Below are 18,429 nucleotides of genomic sequence, written 5' to 3'. Positions count from 1 at the left end.
TGCAGTCAGTGATTCTACCTCAGTGCCCTTTCTTTACTAGAAGAATGTCTACCTGAGTTGTATGTTGGCCTCTCTTGTATGTGATCTTATGACAGTCTCTCTTCTTGAATAGTGCGTTGGCCACGATCAACCATTTACCAGACAGAAGTCTAGAATTTCCTCCCCTTTATTTCTGTTGCCCTAGCCATGTGGACCCAGGCAGTCCTCATATCCTGTTCTGTCTGTCCTAATATGTGCATTCAGGTCACCCATTATTAACAGCAGTTCATGTTGTTCTCCTTTATCTAGTAAGTCATGCAACTGCTGTATGAATGCACACTTTTAGTAAGTATCACATTCCGGCTGTGGGGCATAGGTTGAGATTATGATTAATGTCCTATCCTTACATTGGACTCTTAACTGCCATGCGTCTATTACTAATTCTTATGACATCTCTCAATGCCTTCTTAAGCTTCTCACTCACCACAATTCCTATCCCATTTCTAGTCTTTCCTATTCCAGAATAGTAGACTCTGGATTCTAGGCCAAGAGGCTTTGCTGCACCACCCTTCCAGCTTGTCTCCTGGATACATAGGATGTCCAGCCTCCTCCTCACTATCATGTCATTTTCTTCCAGGCTGCATCCTTTCAGTGAACCCACAATGAGTGTAGCAATTCTTAGTTCATGTTTAGGAGATTAATTGGTTTTACATCTAGCTTTTGTTCAAAAGAGCTATCCCAGGTAACCCAAACTGGACCAGTAGCTTATTGATCTAAGGCTGCTGGGTTGTAGGTAACTGCACACTGGCCAACAAGGGCACATATACCCCTCCCACTGTTAGCATGGGTCCCTGACATACATCAGAGTAAACTGGATCCTCAACCTACTTATCTCCGGTAACTACCCATGGCCATGTTTGGCGACATTGGTCAACATGAATGAATCACCTAGACCCAATTTTTACACCGTTGAGTGCCTAGCTCTGACACGGTGTGCAGTCTGTGATCCATATTCTCCTACCTTGAGGATACTGCACACAAACTTTAATGCCTAAACTGGTTGGCATATACAACTCTTCCCCCTTACTAGTACCATCTAATGTTTGTGATGCTGCCCACACCTCCATTATTTGATGTGTTTTGAGATGGAAACACTCAGCATGTTTTTGGGAGGTTGGAGGAGCCCCACAGAGACACAAGAATAACATGCAAAATCCATACAGGCAATTAGTCAGAGGGCAGGATCAAATATTGTCCCTTGTGCATGGGAGGCAAAGACCTTAAGTCACACAAGGAATGCTGAGAACAAATCACTTTATAACGCAAAGCTTTCGGGTATGAACCCTTTCTCAATACTATACTAATATACATACATACAAACTGGTATATGTATGTATTTAGTATTGAGAAAGGGTTCATACCCTAAGCTTTTTGCTATAAAGTTGTGTTTTTGTTCTTGGTTTGTTTTTTTTTGGTCTTTTTTCTTTTTTGAGGCAAAGACCTTAACCATTATGCTAACTGGCAGAGCAGAGCTATCTCAAATGCCATTGTAACTATTTTTCCTTGTTTTTAAAGTTTTGTGTTTTCTCTTTTATCCTGGTTTATGTCAAAGACTATTGTTGCTACAGGCACATAATCATTAAGCTCAAACTAAAGCTGTGGCCTACCAATGTGTGAATCATCTGTGTGGGTGAGTTTAGCATAATGGCTAAGGTTTTCACCTTATAGAAACATAGTTTAGGGTTTAATTCTGACCTTGGGTAATCGGCTAGGCTTAACACGGCTCTGTAAGGTAGTTAGGCTAGTATTCTCCTCACATGCTGGTGGTAGCAGTTGTAGTGACACTGCATGTGATGTGTTTACTACATTTTGTGTGGGTTTCTGCAGGGTCTTGTACTAGAATGGGGATGCAGTGTACCATGTTATGGAGACTGCTCATAACCTCAAGTGTCGCTATGCATATGTCTGTCATATTCAGTTTACAGTCTTAACATATATAAAAAGGACACTCAGCTCCATGCTGCCTACCATTTAACTTATGCAGCATACATAAGCATGGTATCTGCTGCTTTAGCATCTCAGTTTGCAGATATCACAGCTGGCTAATGTGTCCTTCCTCTTTCAACTTGAGCACAGTGTGATGCAAATGTGTCACCTTCCACAGGAGCAACAAGACCCTTGCAGCAAGGAATACACACCAAGGATGGATACATGGCAGACCACTCACAAAGTCTGACATACCTATGAAATTATTAATTTCAATGTCATGACAGATTAATTTACAACTATCTTCTTATTTTGTGTTCTCACTGCATTTACGGAGGATACATTTACTCCCCAGGCACTTCATTACCTCCTGACTTTGTGAAGGATGTGGTTGAGGATTGTGAGGGTGATGAGGCAGGGCATACTTCACTGGAGAGGGTCACTGGCAGGTAGCTCACCTGCATTGCCTCAGACAGCCCAGCCACAGCTGAAACAGGAGGGGCTGTGGTTATAGTGGAGAGAAAGACAGAGAGAGAGATGATCTTGGAGGGAATAAAAGATTTGTCTGACCATCCATCCCTAGGATCAGAGCATTATGGGATGGTATAGTCCAGGTCGCCAGTCACTCTGCTCTGTCACATGATAGCAGATCTCCTAAATGTCTCTCTGGGCTGTAATAGGCAATGACACATCAGCTGCTCAGAACTCATCCTGTCATCAGCCAAGTTTGCTCTACTTTCCTTTTATGTCAAGTCCCATAATATGTGCATTCTCCAACCCTTTCCATCACCAGTTTTCTCCCTTTTTTACCTTCAATGTCTCCACATTCTGTTGTGTACACTTCTACCCTTGTTCATCTGTGCTGCTCTGTGCTTGTCTGCTCTTGCATTATATCCCATCTCCCTGTCCTGCCTTGCTTTTCCTTTCTCCCTTCCTTCTATTCCCTTTTCTCCAAAAACAACAAAAAGGTAGCCATGTCTCCACAAAACAAGTTTCCCTTCCTCCACCCACCCTGCACCCTCTTGCATGTTATCACTTTGTGTGACTCTACTTCCCCTTCCCCATTTCTTGCTTTTCTGGGCATCTCCTTCTTTCCATTTTTAAAAATCCTGCAGGTGAGTGTCCAAATATATGGACACTATAGTAGCGAAGCTACAAATAACAAATGTGCTCCCAGTTATATTTCTTTCTTTCATTCATTTGGGAAAGTCTGCAAATATTTCACTCTTGTATGTCAACCAAATATAAAACTTTATATATTTCTATAACTTTAACCTAAATGATACACAATATTACAATAACATTTACTAGAGAAAATATAGTTTCCATTTTTTATATCATGGAATCCTTATAGTCCCCATCTCCTTTCATGATCCCATTAATATTAATTTAAAAGCAATATTTATTTTTCGTATTGACTACATAAGACCTTAACATTTACAAAAAACATCATGCACTTGCATTATTTGCACAATTATTAATTTTAAAACATTTATCCTGTAACACGTTATGGCAGGAGTTAATGCTTTTGTTCAGTTTTATCCATTTAGATGACTACGAAGCCATGCCCTAAATATCTGGCTCTTAGTTATGACAACTATGTTTCTGTCAGGCCTTCAGGGCTGCCTTTAAATATGTATAACTGCTTCTAGCTTTGACTCTAATCCTATTGTACTGATCTGCCCATATCAAAAGATGGTGTTCAGATTTGATCTACTGGTAAGTGATTAAACCACCACTGCAGTCTCATTAAGGCTCGCCACTGGCTGCCTGTAACTGAATGAGTTCCCTATCTGTTCCAATGCCTGTGTTTCACAGTAATAAATGTAGACTACTTCTCACCATTAAGATCTGAATTTAGCTTCAGGGAACAAATAGCCAGGATGATGATATAGTAGTAATTAGGCCAACCTTTGCAAATAAAAATAGGGGACATAGTGGAAAAATGTTTTATACAGTTAAGACTTACAACCTGGAATCATCTACCTTCTGAAATCAAATCAGTTTCTACACTAAAAGAATTCATAAAAAGCATTACAAAAGTATCTAGTTGAAACCATCAGCGAGTGCTCTAGGTATAATAGATAATCCCTGCCTAAACACGCAGCATTTCATAATTCTTCTGCATTAGTCTCCTACTATATTTTGGGCAGCCGTGGTGTGCAGCGGTTAGCATTACCGCCTCACAGCAAGAGGTTCTCAGCTTTGATTCTTGGCTGGGGTGCCTTCTGTGCAGAGTCTGCATGTCCTCCCTGTAGTCATGTAGGTTTCCTCCTGGTGCGCCGGTTTCCTCCCACATCCCAAAGACATGCTGTAGGTGGATTGGACACCCTAAATTGGCACTAGATGTGAGTGCGTGCGTGTGCGTTCTGGGGAAGGTTGGGTGCCGGGCTGGTAACTCGGCACTGTAAAACTCCAATGCCAATCATGAGTGGACAGGTGATCCGCTGTGGCAACCCTTAACTGGGAAAAGCCGAAAGAACAGCCCCCAGATTCACTATCCTTCCTTGCATGACTAAGGTAGTCATGCACGGAATCGGCCATTTAGAATCCTGACCGCAGCGCACCATGCATATTAATGAAGGCGCGCTGGCTGAGCTCTTAATCCTACATGGAGCATGGATGAGTGTAGGGGAGTGTCTGAGAGCAGAGCTCTCACAATATACACATGCCTGCAATGAAGAACTGCATAATGATAGTAAACACTGAACGAGACCGCTCATAGATGTATGTATATCCCCAGTGACACCCCTCCACATGTATAAAAGCAATACTGAAGAACAAAAATAAAAAGTTTTTTTTTATAACAAATGGACGAAGTTTAACTGTAGGTGCGCAGGTTTGCCCATTGCTTAGCTATAGTTAATACAGGTTAAATAGCAGAAAGAGGATAAAAAGCAATATATATGCAAATGAAGCAGTACAGCAATAGTGTAGTGGGCAGAGCATTTGCCTTACAAGCAGTCATTCCCGGTTCGAGTCCAACTGCAGTACTTTCCATTTTCCCTTCCAAATCACTTGTTATGATAAATATTTTCATTGCATAACCTAACAAATAACATATATTTCTGAACTGCAATATTGCATTTAATATAGATGTGAGGAGTCAGGGTCAAAATGTTGCAAAGTCCATAGATAATCACGTGACCCGTACAGTTTCACAGATACAAATGGAAGGTAAAACTGTGTAATGAATGATAACTCCATAAATTTCCCACCTCCCTAAGAACCATTACACTATTACTGTCTAAAATGTAGCACTAGTAAGTGGTAGTAAGCACTCTTAAGCACTAGTAAGCGGGTTTAAGGCCGTTTGCATGGGGGTAAGCAATGCGCACGCAGGTGAAGCAAGATTGAAGCTAACTCTCTGTAAGCATATGTAACCGGAGGTTAGCATTGCTTACCCTCACGCAAAGCTGCACAAACCTGCTTACAAGTGCTCAAAGGTGCCTTCATCACTCAGTATGCATTAGCCGCTATTCTGGGCAGGAAAAAATAACCAGGCTTTGCAGGTTGTGAACCCAGGACCCTGTACTCTTCAGTCACAGTACTTAACCACTAAGCCAACACAACAGTACATAAGATTGAGGTTTTAATAGACAAACTTCTCCATAGGAAAACAAGCTGAACATGTGAAAGGACTTTCTATACAGCCTTATGTTGTATACCCAGCTACATCACATAAATATGTGAACTGGAGTACTGCAGTAAGCACAGATGTGACGTGTTATTGTAATAAAGTGTAGAAGTCCCTAGGACCCCATACAGTGCATGTACACATGAATCATGGATACCAGACACATATATAGCCTGTAATGAATAATAAATCACTGCCAGAAAGCAAATATAATGCTAATTAACTATTAAGCAATGCTAACCACTGCACAGCTCAGCTTAGTAAGTGTAAGCAATGTGTAGGGCAGCCAATTCAATCTGTCTGTTGGTATACCTCTTTAAGCACTGCCGACCTTAGATAAGCAGATATGCCCATAGTTTAGCCTATTCAAAACCGGCCAATCACGGAAAAGTGCGGGAAATTGGCCATATTTAAACCTCACAGTTGGGAATGCTTTACATAACTGGTTGTAGCTGCTTACTGCAGGCAGAATGGCTGGAGTGGGTGAAGGCACTTGATTTAAAGCACAGTGCTGGGGCATCCAGGAGTCAAAAAGCATGGTATGGCTCCTGGTAAAACACCATGACCAGAGACTACTGCAGGGCCAGTAACAGGGCTCACAGTATAAAGAGGATGCCTGGGACAGTCTTGTCTTTGACCTCACCAGTGCCACAGGTATCCCCCGCACTGTTGAGCAGGTCAGGCACCACCATGCTGACCTGAGGTGGTGGAGGGGGGATGTACTGGAACAGTGGATCCAGGAATCTCAGCAGATGCCTAATACCTCAGTACTGAGTAAGTACTCATTCTATTAAGTAGTTAATAGTTGCCTAGCTTGTGTATACTATGGATAGGTATGGCTAAATATCACTGTATTTCTCTGACAGCTGCAGATGAGCAGGCTACGAACCAGCAAACCCATGATGCTAGGTTGCAAAGGCTGCATCGTAAGGCAGGTTAGCAATTATTCTGCATGTACTTTCATAACAAATAAATATAAGAGCCTTACGAAGTGTCGTACCAGTATAAATAAAGGTGCAATATTCTGTGAATAAAGGTATAACCCCTGGAGTGCTTCTGTTTACTCTTCCTTCATATCTTGTTGTAGTGTTGCATTCTATAAATAGTACTGTTGTATTAAGCAGTGTTACCCACACTGTGGTATGCAGATAAAATGTGTATGAAGTTTTGTATAACAATGTTGGCAGTGCTAAGAGGTCAGTCATATTGTACAACTGAGGGAGACTTACACAGAAAACATTAGAAATCTTTACAATAATTCCCTGATAGCACAATGTACTGCGATGTTAACTGTAATGCTTTTGTCACACACAGCAGGGGTTTGAATCACGGGAGTGCTAGTAAGTTGTATGCATAATCATACCCCACAACTGTACAGATTTTGTTAGAATGTTCAGATAGAAAGCTGTATGCATAATTACACCCAACAACTGTACAAAATTTGCTAGAATGTTCAAATAGAAAGTTGTATACATATTCATACCCCTCAACTGTTCCAATCTGTCCAGCATGTCCAGATAAATGGCCCACATCACCAGCCTGGTACCCTGTTCCCTTGAAAAATCAGTGTGATGATCCAAGACATGTAGGCAGCCATTAATGACATATAACTGATAATCAGATCTGTACATAGTCAGAGAATATATATGAAAACAAACCTGTCATTCTATCATCTCGCCCAAAGTGTATGAGAGCAGTTCTTAAAATATGTTGCATTAACACCTGCATCTTGTCACATCTGTATGTAAGACACAGGTCAGGTATATAATAATCTACAAACATACCATTGTACAAAATAAGGCCATTGGGTAGTGTAATAATACATGTAAGGGACAGATCACTGCAGTGACTAAGAATGTTGTGAAAACTACGATATTTTAGTTGTTAATTGAACTGTCTCTCTCTCTCTCACCCCTACCATATGTGCAAAAATAACCCAATTACACACCTCAATCGGTATGTGTACACGCCAAACTTTTGTTGGAACATATGTGCTATTGGTTTATAAATATTCACATTTGTTTCTATGCATGTGCCATGTTAAAATACCCCCATATTGGTGGTCTGTTGCCATCAATGAAACCTGCATGCTGGTGTAATGGCCACTGTTGTTCCATATATGCATGTGTCTTGGGTTAATGGGAATACCTATGCATGCTGTTATAACTAATCCTGAATGCTGTTGACTATTACTAACCCATATCACTCTTAAACCTGCTACATCACAGCTCGTATGGGAAGGCCAGTCCCAGCGGACCCACCTGTCCCACCTCAGCTGGCCATGGCAGAGGGTACCAGCGCATTAGGGGCCCAGCCTGGGACCTCCTCCTCCATTGGCCTTGTGCCACCTTCGGGTGGAACCACCACAGGGGATGGGGCTCATCCCAGCCCCCTGGGAGTGGTGGCGGAGAGGAACCCGTCACCCATCGTCAGGTTCGGGCCGTGGTGCATAGGGAGCTCGATAGGAAGTTTTGAGACCAGCTATGCCAGCTTGAGGGATGAGTGGCGCAATTAGAGGGTGAGCCTAACCCTCCTACACAGCCCCCAGCACAGCCACCTCTGGGGCCGTGAAGGTGCAGTGGTGACTGCCCATGGGTGGGGACCTCAGTCCCACTGTGTCCATTTGGGGGCTCATGGGCTTGCGACTTCCAAACACTCCTCCCTGACCAAGGTGCCCCCCCACATGTATAATATACTGCCCCTGTATGCTGTCTTGTCTACCTTGTCTGTCATCCTACCCAACTTATCCTCCCCGAGCATCCCAACTCTCCTTGCCCAACATCCCACTCTCACCTTAAAAAAGGGGCAATCTGTTCCCAAAAAAAAAAATCATGCCCCATACATAGCTGCTCATTTTGCACACATGTCCACTGGACACATGTAATCTGGTCTAATTGGTATCACAACATATTATAGTTGTCCTCACCCCTCTCTCAGGGGTTGGAGTGTTCAAATGTACATCCAAATTCATTACATATGCACAGCTGTTGCTGTTGAAGAAATTGGCAGCTATGGACCTTCCCTACACCCTTCCTGCACATCCCTAGCTATCTTGCCTACTGTCTTTCCCACTTTGTGTCCCCTTTTCACCACTTTCCTATCACCCCTTTTTACTTTTCTTTTAAAGAAATTAGCACGGGGGTAAGCGGGAGTAAGCCCTTTTAAGTAGCAGTAAGCGGGTTTCAGCCTGTTTTCATGGGAGTAAGCACTGCCTACACAGGTTAAGCAATTTAGAAGCTGAGTGTAATAAACTAACCAGAAGTTAGCAGTTCTTACCATCGCACAAACCTGCACAAACCCACTTACAACTGCTTAAAAGTGCCTTAATCACTCTGTATCCAATGACCCTTGTTCTGGCCAGCAACAAAATAAACAGCCTCTGCAAGGCTCAAACCCAGGACCCTGCATACCACAGCCAATATGATGTACCACTAAGCCATGGCAGATATACATAACCCTGATGTTTTCACAAACACAGCATACAGTAAAATAAGTCAGTGCAGGGAATGTACTTATACATGTAGATGGATGTGTGTGTGTACATGTATTCACAACTAAATAGATATATACCTCTCTCTCTATTATATTTATCTATCTAGCTATATATAAATATCTACATATATATATATATATATATATATATATATATATATATATATAATATATATATAATATATATATATATATATATATATATATATATATATATATATATATGTACACACACACATATGCTTACAGCTAAGCATATATGCTTGTGGTAGGGCCACTGTTCATCCTACCCCTGGCAAAGGCACCACAACTGGTACCACCAGGTGCATGTTTCAGGCTGTCATGGAGGCACAGGCACATATGGAAATGTACACCAGACAGGGCCTGAGGCTGCAGAGGGCTGCTTACTCATCTGTAAGTGATAACATCTGTGAACTTGCTGCTGCCCTCCATGAACACAACAAAATCATGAATAGGTGGTGGGGTGAGATATTGGGCCTCCTCGACCATGGTATCTCCGTGCTCAAACACCTGGTGGGAATGGTGCGATGGCCACGTGGATGTAGGCCACATAAACCAACATCTGACAGTTGACGTGGATGTGCTAGGATGCCAAGCCACTCCCATAGTGGAAGTAGTAGTCCCAGCACATCACTGGGGGTGCTGTCAACACCTCACCAAAGCAGGCCTCATGCATGTGGCCCTGGCCAGTCCCATGTGGGACATGGTTCCAGCGGACACCTGTTATCATCAGAGGAGAGCAGCACCTGCAGGCCTGTACCTGCACATGCCCATGGAACCCCTGGCAGGCACAGTCACTGTGTCCATGGCCAGAGGCAGTGAAATGCACACCCTGCCAGGTATGGTCAGCAGCTGTCCAAAAACACCTGTATAGGGCAGCCACATAGCAGAACTGTGTGCATGCATACCCACACACTATGCACATACCTAGGCCAACACCATACCAACACACACCACATCAGCATGCCCCATTCCAATAATTCAATCCCTCATCCACACACATGGTGTCAAATGTATGGACCACCCCTGACCTCTGGCAAACCAGCAACACACCCTGTGCATATGATGATACCTGTGCCACATCCCGGTCATCCATAACATTGATGCAGGGACAGGCTAATATAGTTCTGATGCACATGGTGACTGCAATACAGCGCAGCAACATACTGCAGTATAACATGTTGTTAGTAGTAATTTTTAATGCATACATGTCAGGTAGTGTAGCCATCCAGCTATGATGCATGTCAGCTGTTAGTAACACTGGGTGATTGAGATCTCTATAATGTTATCCATATGTGTTGTAGGTGTACATGTGTCAGCAGGAGAATGGCATGCAGTCAGACTCCACAAGGGTTATGGCACTGTAATGACACCATGGCTGTGACATATCTGGAGTACAGTTGTACACATGCCACATAACAGTTAGTGCCTGTGCCACATAGACAGGTGGCCCACTGGGACATGTATAATTTGCAACCTTATGTAGACCCATCCACATACATGCACACTCTTACTTGGCAACACCCTGAATAGACCCTTACCTAAGTAGGTAGTGCTAATGACCTGTGTGGCTTTCATTGCACACACCACACAATGTGTAGAGTGAGGTGTGCACCAGTTTACATGTTACTTGCAGAACATAGACAGACATGTACAGTATGGTAATGGGTGATGTAATGGTTGTATATGGATAATACATAGTGTGACATACCATCATACACACATTGACAGACACATAACAGGCAGACACACATCCAAGATACCTGGTCCTATTGGTGATAACTAACTAGTCCATTGCCCAATGTGTTGCAGGTAGGCTGCACACAACACATGTGTAACTGGCCTGTATTGTGGTGTCACTTACCTGTATGGTTGGTGGTGGTAGTAAACATAAAGTGGTACAATGGACATATACTGGGTGTACCATGGTGTAATAACAGGGTACACATGACCCACATCCCCCATTGGTTATTGTATGCACTGCAACCCATGATGACACTGTGGTATACCCACTATCACACATTGGCCACAACTGCAATACAACCCATTGTATATCACAACAGTGGTACTACATGGATATGCATGTAATGCACATGCCACAGGCATAGTAGGGTGTTGCATTGCCATGCCTCACCTATGGGCAGCAACAACAGTATCTTTATGGCTTTGTGGCAATGTGTAGTGTAATAGGAATATGTGGTCTCAGAATGGTGTACCCTACAGATATGCAGACATGCACTCATACACACACTTGCCAGACCTCAATGGGTTTCCCATGCCTATCGACCCATTTGTACAACACTGTTGTGCTGGTACTGCAAGGCTCATGTAGCCGTTAGGGAGAGGAGTGTAACAGGGTACATGTCATGTCCAATACAGCTGCAGCAACATCTGACTATGTCAATGTCTGTTGAGGTGGTTGTGAAGGCTGTCATGGAATTCCCAACTACAGGTGTACTAACACACAGACACTGCTATCATTAGTAATGCACATGTACACATGTGTCGGTACTGTGGTGCATTGCTGCAGGTGGTCATACCTGTGTACCTGGCTAGTGTCCATGGAGAGATGGGTTGTGTAGGGGGTGTGCTTACATCGGTATCATGCGCGGTTTTGCTCGATTTTGCATATAGTGCAACATTGTGCAACATAGCACAGTGTCGTTTTAAGTGTTTTAAACTATTCCCGGCTCCACAAAGTCTGCTCTTCAAATTTCCCCTTAGAACTACTTAAACTCTCAATGAAAGTACTCTACTTTCGTCTTACAGTCCAACACTTACTCTAGCTTCTCAAGGAAATCTTTTGAAGTACTCAAACTCTTCAGGAAAGCTCTCTACTTTCCTCTTACAGTCCAGCACTTGCCCTAGCTTCACAGTAAATGCAAATAAACTATAAGCACTTACCCCCTCATACAAAACAGTAGTAATAGGCTCCGGATCTTCCCATAAACCAATATTTAAAACTCTCCAGGCATGTCCAAAGTGCAGTTTCAGTCATACTCTCCAGTCCAGCTGGTGAACCTGGGAATCCTGAGGCAATGTTACAATTGCCTCATGTACACAGACAACCCCCTCCTCCTGCCATCAACCTCTAATGTATGTGAGAGATGCAACTATACAGCCAAACTGGAGGCTAAGCTCTCTCAACCCAAGACTGGTGCCACCAGTCAGGAGGAGAAGGTAAACACATACACCTCAAAACCTGTCACACATAGACTAATTACACCTGAAAACATGACACATAAACCCACAAAGACATACTTGGAGGCTCTAAATAAAAACTTACCAAAACAGCAGAGACCTCATAAGCAGACACACAAGCACTCACTACCCAACATAAACCATACACAAACCTCACATAGACAATATGCCACAAAGTCACTGCCCTTAAGGCCAAATGATACCCCTAATACACTAGTAATAGGTGACTCTATCATCAGGCACACTGATGTCCCACTCACCAGACTGAACAAAGAGAAGGTCACTGTAAGTTGCCTGTTGGGTGCCAGGATCCGCCACATAACTCAAACACTCAGGTCATTACACAGCAAGTACAAATACGACTCTGTCATTGTCCATGCTGGTGTGAACGACTTGAGACATACCTCCAAGGACTACATGAAAAGAGACATTGAGGAGCTCTCTGATCATGTAGCCCAGGCCGGTATGACCCTGACCCTGAGTAGCATCCTGCCCTCACCTAGAATGATGCCACAGTATAGAGACAAAATGATAGACTTCAACACTTGGCTAAGCTGCTGGTGTCATTCAGAGGGGAGCAAGACAAACAACGTTCTCAGTAGAAAAACCACTTTAATGTGAAGAGCAAAGCTTTCGGATAAAATCCTTTATCAATACTGAAAATACAAATGCAAAGGTATATAGGCCTAAAAAGTCATATGACCGGCAGCCAAGAGTCACATGACTCAACCATTAAAACAAAACATGTAAAATAAATAAATATGCAAAGCTAAAAAATGCAACAGCATAATGCATATATGAAAACAGAAAACATTTAAAAAAAGCAAGAGTGTATATTTTTAAAAAAAGCATACTTTTATACCTATTTCTATTTCCTATTTTTATACATATTTCTCTTTATGTATATGATTGTACATTTGATTTTTAGGTATAAAAGTATGCTTTTTTTAAATGTTTTTTGTTTTCATATATGCATTATGCTGTTGCATTTTTTAGCTTTGCATATTTATTTTTTTTTTTTTTTTTGCTTTAATGGTTGAGTCATGTGACTTCTTGGCTGCCGGTCATATGACTTTTTTAGGCCTATATATACTCTGCATTTGCATTTGTATTTTCAGTATTGATAAAGGATTTTATCCGAAAGCTTTGCTCTTCACATTAAAGTGGTTTTTCTACTGAGAACATTGTTTGTCTTGCTGGACCTCTTGGCATTTGTGTTTGGTCATTCAGAGGGGATCCAGTGTCTGTCAGCTGGGGACGACATGCTAGACAAGCCAAGTTGCTTCGCCAGGGATGGCTTTCACCTGTCATCCCTGGGCTTTCAAATACTGGCCAAAGCTCTTGCCACCCCCATAGTGCCTTTTTTAGCCAAGGCTCAAAAGACAAACCCACCTCCTTAGACAATACAAAGAATAAAAAACTAAGGGTAATGCTACTCAACGCCAGAAGTCTAAACCTAAAGATGCACGCACTCGAGGCACTCCTCAGTATGGAGCAAATCGATATCTGTGCAGTGACAGAAACCTGGTTCAAGGCTCCTGAGAGCACCACAGCATTACCAGGATTCAACTCATATCATACTTTTTGGCCACAAAACTCGGACAAAAGCACCAAGGGAGGGGGTGTATCCATCTTCATCAAGGACACCCACATCTCCAGATTAGTGGCATAGTATGATACATCGGAAACAATTCATGTGAAATTAACAGTGGGCAAAACTGCCTTCCAAGTCACAGCCTGCTATAGATCACCCTCTCTGTCTCAGGACCCACACATGGCCTTCCTGAGAACACTAGAGAATATGAAGATCCCACCAAACACCATAATATTGGGGGTTTTCATCTACCCAAACATCGACTGGGTAAACTACTAGAGTCCAAACTCATTTGCCTAACAGTTTCTAGAATTCATCAACTCAAATGCCATGGAACAAATAGTCACTGTTCCTTCAAGAGGGGAAAATACATTAGACCTAGTCATTACAAACATAAGGGATCAATGTTCCACACCAATAGTAAATCCCTTGTTGGTGAGATCAGACCACAAACTGATCACAATGGACATCCACATCCCAACCCCACCCCCAGCCAAGGAAACCACAGTGAAATACCTCTCAAAAACAAACTTCACTCTCCTCAAGACAGAAGTAGGAAGCTTCAAAGCCCCTGAGAAATTGGAAAATGTTACCCAAACTGCAGAATCCTATATGAACACACTCTATATGCACCTACAGGAATGCATGGATCGTGCCATCCCAAGTAAAACCAAGGCTCTCTCCTCCAAAAATAGGAGACCAGTCTGGTGGACCCCAGCCATAAACAAGCTATACAACAAAAGGAGGAGACTACTACATGACAGGGTCAAAACCCTAAAAGGGAAGGCATCCCTGATCAGTATTAGCAAGAAACTTCACTCCACCATAAAAGCCTCAAAGGCAAACTTTGAAAGAAAAATTGCCAAAGACTCCAAAGATAATTACAAGGCATTCTTCAGTTATGTCAGGAACCTGGGAGGAAACACCCAGATCTGCTCAGATCTAGTACAAAATGGCACAAAATACATGGAACCGACTGACATTGCCAACATTCTGGATGACAGGTTCAGTGCAAACTTTACCCCCCTTCCCCCCCAAAAAGGGCTTGTGTCTATCCCGGATGAATGTAGTCCCCCAGATATCTCAGACACACAGGTAAAAGCAGCCCTCTCCAAAGCTAAAAACACAGTGCCTATGGGACTGGACGGAATACCGGGCTGCGTCCTGCACGAGCTCCAGAAAGAACTAAACCCCCACTTAAATTCACTATTCCAACTCAGCCTTAAAACAGGTTATGTACCCAAGGAATGGCATACAGCAACAGTGATCCCCCTCCACAAGGGTGGCCCCACAACGGATCCTGGAAACTATCGCCCCATAAGTCTGACTAGCCTCATTTGCAAGGCTATGGAGCGTATCATTATGGATCTCATAAATAAAGACATAGGGAACCTCCAGACACTGGACCCTACCCAGTTCGGTTTTGTTAAAGGCAGATCCTGCCTCCTAAACCTGGTTGGCTTTTCTGAAACAGTCACCAATGCCATAGATGAGGGAAAGACAGTTCACACTGCCTGTCTGGATCTCGCTAAGGCTTTTGACACAATACCTCACTCTGGAATCATAAACAAACTAATCAGCTTAAACATCAACCCATATGTCACAAGATGGGTTGCAAACTGGCTTATGTATAGAACACATGTGGTCAGGGTTGGAAGTGCCATGTCCGACTCTAAACCTGTTACAAGTGGAGTCCCACAGGGCTCAGTCCTGGGGCCCCTCTTGTTCGGTATATACCTCTCTGAAGTACAGGCCAGCACAAAAGGACTGTGGCTTACCAAATTCGCCGATGATTGCAAACTGGGAGCCATAATAGACTCCCCAGCCGACACAAGCATCCTCCAAAAGGGTCTTATGGAGACAGATGCCCGATGTCAAAGCCATGGCCTCAAACTTAATGCCAAAAAATGCATAGTCATCCCCTTTGGGAAAAACAAGGTGCCCACTAATTATCACATTGGAGGAAAACCACTAAGTACAGAAGAAGTAATTAGGGATCTGGGGACCCAGGTTGATAGTAATCTCTCCTTTGACAATCACATTGCCAAAATAGTCAGAAAATCCTTCTATATTGCCCATCTTATAACTAAAGGGTTCTTGTCTAGATCTAGAGAGGTCATTGTGCCCCTGTACTCATCCCTCATCAGACCCATAATTGAGTACAATGCCCCATTTGGGATGTACCTTACCCGGCATCTGCAGCAGCTGGAGAGACCCCAAAAGTTCATTACCAAAAGGATCATGGGTCTCAAACAGTTGCCCTATGCAACTAGGCTAAAGAAACTACAGCTCTACTCAGTTGCTTCCGCCTGCTCACAGGTGACCTCTGCCTGACTTACAAGGCCATGTCCAACCCAGAATTAATGGACATGCCCCACCTTAAAAAAACAAATCCATTAGAGCCAAACACTCCTCAGACTTAAACCTCAGCACAGCAATAAATAGGACATGCTGGAGGGATAGATTAATATCCCAAAGGCTTCCCACACTCTGGAATAAAATCCCAATTCACGTAAGACAAAGCCCCTCGCTGGCCCTCTTCAAGAGAAATTGTGAGGAGTGGATGGGAAACTGTAAGTTTGCACCTGGGATTACTCCAGTGGCGCTACTGAACAGATGCTCTAGAAGTTAAATTATAAGGGTGGAGAAAGCCATACACATTTCGGCTAGGCTTATAAATGCCCTAGGGCGGATAGCCTAGTATAAACCTATGAACCTATGAACCTATGTGCCATCAGGCAATCTATCAATACACACCATGTTGGTGACTATCAGTGTGATAGTGACATGCATCAGCCAATCCTCTGGGTGCCCTCTGCACATGGCCACTGAGGTGATCCAGTTGACATGTATGCAACATGCATTACAACATATGATTACTGTATGAGATGGAGACCTGTACCCAAGCATGTTCTGTTGACTGTGGTAGTGTAGTGTAGGTACCCGTGGCATGTTGTCCATACAGGGTGCTGTCTCCTATATGTGCCAGTTAGTACACAGCTGGGCAGACGTGTCAATGTCAATCAAGCATAGGTTGTCTGTATGTATTCCAGTTGGATACATGTGATCTGCACATCTGTAGAGGGACTGACAGACAGTTTGACAAGTAGCTATGCATTTGGATGACTGTGTCGACAGATGGATGTTTGACAACAATATGTATGCCCTTGCTACGTGTTGTAAGCCCTCACTAACATGTGCTTTACAGATGGTACTACACAGTTACAATCTACATGCCTGGTCATTTTCCATTAGGAGATATATATACGCTGACACAGTCCACATCCCAGGAACACAACAGTGAGGCCTCAGAGTCCAGCTATACCTGCAGTTGTGTTTGTTGTCATTAGTACTTTTACCAATCTAACTTTGCCTTTGACAGCACTGTTAGCAGTAGTACCGCCATGTTACACTACATGCCAGTATGACAGCATGCACCCTGGGTTACTACCCCTGCATGTAACACATTCACACATATAGTGCTGTTCAGGTCTCCTATACTCGTGCATCCCAGACATGACACTCACACCACTTGCTACTGTAATGACAGCACATAGACAGATGTATTGCACATGGCATTACATACACTTATGACAGTTGTCATTATACAGGGTTTGACATGGTCTTGTATGTTAAGCAGAGATTGCCTCTGAGTAGACGATATGCCGCAGAGTATAGCTGGATGTTTTCTAGATGGTCAGCATAGAGCATCTGCTTTATGCCTGCGATCTGTTTAGTGGGGTATTCCTGCAGCCTTCCATTTGTTGCAGATGTCTCATGAGGTACATACAAAACGGTGCATAGTACTGTATAATGTGTGTAATGACGGATGAGTACAGTGGGACATTAACCTCCTTTACTGTGGATAAAAAGCTCTTAGTGATGAGGTGTGCCACATAGAAGGATTTCCTCACTGTTGTGGCAATGTTATTCAAGGTGAGAGCACTGTCCACCTGTGTCTGTAGGTCTGTCATCACACTTGTGGTATTTAGTGTACTTACACATATGTGATAAATCATAGGTACATGGTATTTCCCAAAGGGGATAACTTTTAGTTATGTACTTACCATAACTTCGGATGTATGGGATCCATCTCACCTACATTCATAACTGATGGGTTCGGAGCCGATCCATCGGCTCCGACTCAGCCACTATATAGTAGAACGAAGTCTCTAATTGGCTGGGCTACCCCTTATCCCAGAATGCACCACGCCTGCTTCCCCAGATCTTGTTTGTTCGCTTTCATACCTACATCCAGACACAGAGACATACCAGCAACTGTAACAAACTAAAGTCCTTCAAGAGAAAAACTCAGTAAGTAGCAACATTCCCTCTAAATCCAATGGGAAGGGGGAAGGAGGGTGCGTATGAATGTGGCCGAGATGGATCCCATACATCCGAAGTTATGGTAAGTACATAACTAAAAGATGTAATGGGATCCTATCTCACCTACATTCATAACTGATGGGACAGCATCCCTAGCACCTAAATCCCGGGTGGCTCATTGGAAAACACTCCT

This window comes from Protopterus annectens, chromosome 3.part0 (genome assembly GCF_019279795.1).
Source record: "Protopterus annectens isolate FY-2018-M chromosome 3.part0, PAN1.0, whole genome shotgun sequence".
Classification (NCBI taxonomy): domain Eukaryota; kingdom Metazoa; phylum Chordata; order Ceratodontiformes; family Protopteridae; genus Protopterus; species Protopterus annectens.
Note: the sequence above shows the minus strand (reverse complement) of the source record.